The sequence below is a fragment of the Diplotaxodon limnothrissa genome, linkage group LG7 (assembly GCF_057381915.1).
Source record: "Diplotaxodon limnothrissa isolate DT_005_m linkage group LG7, D_limnothrissa_male_GT1.1, whole genome shotgun sequence".
In the NCBI taxonomy this organism is placed as follows: domain Eukaryota; kingdom Metazoa; phylum Chordata; class Actinopteri; order Cichliformes; family Cichlidae; genus Diplotaxodon; species Diplotaxodon limnothrissa.
This window is the reverse complement of record NC_140602.1, coordinates 61,208,513-61,213,912: the sequence shown is the minus strand read 5'-3', so window position 1 is coordinate 61,213,912 and position 5,400 is coordinate 61,208,513.

Sequence of the window (5,400 nt, the reverse complement as noted above, 5' to 3'; positions counted from 1 at the left end):
GACCACTGACGTCTGGCTTTCACGGGATGCCAGACTGTTATTCTTATCCTGCTTAACCTCCGGTCACATTTAGCCCTTTTATACATTTAAGATGGCTAAAACGCTGTACTGCCACATATTTTGCGTCGATATGGAACTCAAATAATTATACTGCCATCGAACGTGCATTCTTTCCTGCATCCTGTATCATGATATGCGGCACTTTTTAATATCAAACCTGGCAACCCAAAGGGCCTCGCTTTAGTCCGTTCTTCCCGGCCATGCTGCGTTTTTGCCAGCAGTGGGAGTTGTTCACCATCGAAAAACAATAGTAACTAGAAAAATTTGCATTTCCTGCGAAAATGCAGTGTGGATGCCTTAACGGCTGAAGATATCTGCTGAAAAAAGCTGAAAAAGTTGAAAAAAAAAAAAAAAAGATGCCCTGAGCAGGATTCGAACCTGGCCCTCCTGGTCAAAGGGCAGCTATTTAGCTCACTGAGCAAAACACTTTCTCACCAAGAAAAGGTGGAGAGATTGACAATTGTGCTGAAATGAGCAGAAGCTACTGAGAATTGTGCTGATAACAGGTGGAAAGGCGGAAAATTTTTCAGAAGAGGTGAATAAGCAGAATTTGGGCAAAAATAAAGGGGTGAAAATTCTGCTGAAAAGAGTTCAATCAGCAGAGTTTCTGCTGAAAACAGGTGAATGAGCAGAATTCTGCTGAAAAGAGTTTTTTTCTGAAAACAGCAGAAAAAACTGAAAATTTTGCTGAAAAGAGTTGAATGAGCAGAATTCTGCTGAAAAGAGGTTTTTGCTGAAAAAGAGCTGAAAAAGTTTGGATTTGTGCTGAAAAGGGGTTAAAAAAACTGAAAATTTTGCTGAAAAGGGGTGAAAAAGATGAAATTTGTGTTGAAAAGAGTTTAAAAAAAGTTTAACTGTTAAGTGAAAGAAATGTTGCCATAAGCTGGATTTGAACCCAGGCCTCCCAGTCTGAGAACGGATGCTTATCTCACTGAGCTAAAACACAGCTCAGCCCATCATGCAAAATCAGTGACCACATTGATAATGTGTTCCATTCATTTCAATGGTCAAAAGTCATAACACACATCAGCAGAAATAGCAGAATTTTTTAAAGTTTAAACATAGTATTTCTGCTAAAACTTAGTATTTATACTAAATAATATTTTTTTCCTGCCAAATCATAGCATTTGTGCTGGAACACAGAAAGTTCTGCCAAATCATACAATTTGTACTAAAACATTATTTATGATTAAGCAGAAACACTGGGACTTGGTAGAAATACTATGATTTACATGAAATACTTTGACTTAGCAGAAGTACTACAATCTAGGAAAAAAGTACTACAGCATAGCAGAAATTCTATCATTGAGCAGAATTACTAGGATTTAGAAGAAATACTAAGATTTGGCACAAACACTGATGTGGCTCAAGAACCTTTATTGTGCAGTTATACTATGATTTGGAAGAAATACTATGTTTTAGCACAAATACTATGATTTGGCTCAAATACTATAACTATCCTCGGTCAGAAGGAGAGGCTGACATCCAGGGATTAGATTACCACAGGTGGAGTTTATTGCGGTCAGATGGATGGTACAGGGAGGTATGGCATACAGTAGGAGGATGTGGAGAGGTGATATGGTGTGGTTTCTATGATTAAGAACAGGGTATGCATTACAACATGCATACAGATTAAAGATTAAGAAAACTGGCAACAAATTCCTCCACTACAAATCAGTCTGATGCCACTTTTTACAGGGTTCCCGTTTACTAAGGCACTACCCAAAAGGCGCCACAAGAGGGCACTCCAACACAAGAGATGACCTATTTACACTGATGCACTTAGTAAACAGCCCCTACTTAGCCACTACATAATACAGTGATATTACAGTATACAAATTCACACAAATACTATGATTTGGCAGAAATACTATGACTTAGTAGTAATACTATAACATAACAGATTTCCTAAAAAAAACTATGAAATTGCAGTAATTCTATGACTTGGCAGAGATACTACGTTTTAGCACAAATACTATAACAACGCAGAAATACTATGACTTAGTAGTAATACTATAACATAACAGTTCAATGTTCTTGCACAAATACCACAATATGGCAGAAATACTATGTTTTAGCACAAATACTGTGATTTGGTATAAATACTATGATTTGGCACACATACTATATTCCGCAGATACACTATAACATAACAGATATTCTACAACTTAGTAGTAATACTATAACATAACAGAATTATTATTTGGGCACAAATACCACGATTTGGCAAAAATACTATGATTGGGTACAAATACTATGATTTGGCAATAATACTGCATTTTAACACAACTACTGAGATTTGATTGAAATACTATGATTTAGAAGAAATACTATTACTCCATACAAATACGATACTTTGGGACAAATACTATGTTTTGGTTCCAAAACTATGATGTGCAACAAATACTATGATTTGGCACAAGTACTATGATTTAGTACAAATACTATGATTTGGCAGAAATACTATGACTTAGTAGTAATACTATAACATAACAGATTTCCTAAAAAAAAAGTATGAAATTGCATTAATTCTATGACTTGGCAGAGATACTACGTTTTAGCACAAATACTATAACAACGCAGAAATACTATGACTTAGTAGTAATACTATAACATAAGAGATATACTATGGTTTTGCAGACATACTATGTTTTTGCACAAATACCATGATTTGGCACAAATGCTATGATTTAGCAGAAATACTATGATTGGGTACAAATACTATGATTTGGCAATAATACTGCGTTTTAATAACAACTACTGAGATTTGATTGAAATACATACTATGACTTAAAAGAAATACTATGACTCCATACAAATACGGTGCTTTGGCACAAATACTATGATTTGGCAGAAGTACTATCATTTAGTACAAATACTATGATTGGGCAGAAGTACCATGTTTCAGTACAAATACTATGATTTGGCAGGAATACTCTGGTTTAGCAGAAATACTCTGATTTAGCAGAAGTACTATCTTTTGGTAGAAATTCCTGCTAAAAGGTACTATTTCTGCGTTTTAGCAGAAATACTGTAATTTGGCATAAATACTATAATTTGGGATAAATACTATGATTTGGCACATATAATATATTCAGCACATACATTATAAAATAACAGAAATATTTGGCCCCAAAACCATGATTTTGCGCAAATACCATGATTTTTGCAAAAATACTATGATTTAGCAGAAATACTATGATTTGGCAAAAGTACTTAGATGTAGTAGAAGTACTTTGCTTTAGCAGAAATACTATGATTGAGGAGTAATACTTAAACATAGGAGAAATATTGATACACAGACACACATACACAGAGAGTAAAGGGAACAGGAGCTGTGGAGAGTCTGGGCTTGGTATATGTAGGTCAGTTAAATTAGCTGCACCTGCTGTAGTCAGCCCTTACACACACAGACACAGAGAGAGGTGTGAGTTTTCTTCAGTGTATTTCTGACATTCAGGATTCCCCTCGAACAAATGGCCATAATTTCCTAACCGTAGAGGCTAGAACGGTCATTCAGACATCGTTTTGTTCAGAAGAGATGGGGGAATCTTCAGGTCTTCATAATTCAGAGATAAAATATAAATTATTAAAGATATATGACTTGTAATACACTGTAACTGAGTAGAGGCGAAGCAAAAACTGCATTGACTTGCTCTCAAACAACCTTTGGTAACTCTAAATCTATATGGAGCATCAAAATCATTCTTTCACCGTAAGAAACAGCAGGCTTTGGTGAACAGTCATGGAAATTTTCAGGGCTCTGTGGAAATCCATCAAAAAGATATGATGAGAGAAAAAAGTGACTCATTTCCAGAATTTGAAATCTGATGAAATCTGAGCGAGGGACAAATTTCCTACCCTCAAACAAGTCTAACTCATCTCAGAACGGTAATAGGTGAGAAAATAATTCTTGAATTGTGAGCATCAGGAGTGTCTGAAGATATACGGGGACAAGCCTCATGTCTTAACTTCGCTTCGTTAAGGAGATATGACAATTTGAAAATGCCTCTCATTACAGAAATCCAGCGGTGATTTTGAACAAACTCTCCATTGAGTTTATATGGAGAGTTTTCACACTTTGTGTTACTCTGAGGAGATTTGCAAAATATCTATGAGTCCCACAACAATGATAGGGACATTTTCTGAAAGCCAGCAAAAATACCTACGTTTTGATGTATAATTTGTGCGGCTTGAGTGGAAATTGAGCGAGTAGCAAGAAGTTGTTTGGACATGAAGAGAAAATTCAAACAGTTTCACTGTCCCCTCTGAGTTAATTGCATAGCAACCATAGCAACGCATGTATTTTCTGAAAAATCACAATTTTGCAACTGAAGACTTAAAGAGAGATAAGATGAAAACGGTAGAAGATCTGAAAAAGCTGAATCACACAGGAATAGCCCAATCATTTGAGAACGTTTTAAAGTTTGAATGGAGTTTCTAGGTGAAAGTATGAGGCAGTAGTTAAGTTTCAAAGACAAGAAAGTTTTAGCAGAATTGTGGAAGTTTCCCATTCATTTCAATGGGACAAATTAAAGGAAAAAAGTGTAATATTTTAAAAAGTATAATAGTAATAAACACCAAAAGTCATAGCCGGCATAAGCAGAAAGAGCAGAACAGTTTAGAGTTTGAACGGTGAAAATAGCACAAAAATTGTGGAAGTAGATCCACGGCGAAAAGTGTACGGAAACACCCGGAATAATAAAGAATAAAGAGAAACAGGAACTCAATAGTGTGGATGCCTATTAAGGCATCCACACAAATAGGGCAGATAATGTAGCAGCATGGTGCTGTATCAGTACATGCTCTAATACGCTTATTTCCCTCACCTTTCTGTGAATAAACTGCTGTATTTATTCTTAAGTTAGGATTTTATTTAGTTGGTTATGTTGATGCTTTGTGAGCACTCTTGAAAATATTTAGACATTTAAAATGTACTGTTTTCATTGTTTTTAATTGTATATATCAATTGCTGGATCTACTAAGGAGATGCTCTATCCCCATTGACAAGACTGGCTACCGACTACAGAATGAAGCAATCACCAGCCACCTCCTCTACACGGATGACATCAAGCTGTATGCCAGGAATGAATGAGGTATCAATTCACTGATTCACACCACCAGAATATCCGGGAATGAATGTCATTCAGACTGGAGAAGTAGGTGGATGGTAACAAAGAGGGGAAGACTGTCTGAACTGAGGGGATCGTGCTACCAGAGGCATCATTGCAGACATTGAGGATGGCTACAAGTACCTGGGAATCCCACGTGCAAATGGGAACCACGAAGAGCAACTAGATCAGGTACCCTGCTGGGATAATAAACTGGCCGAAGGAGGAG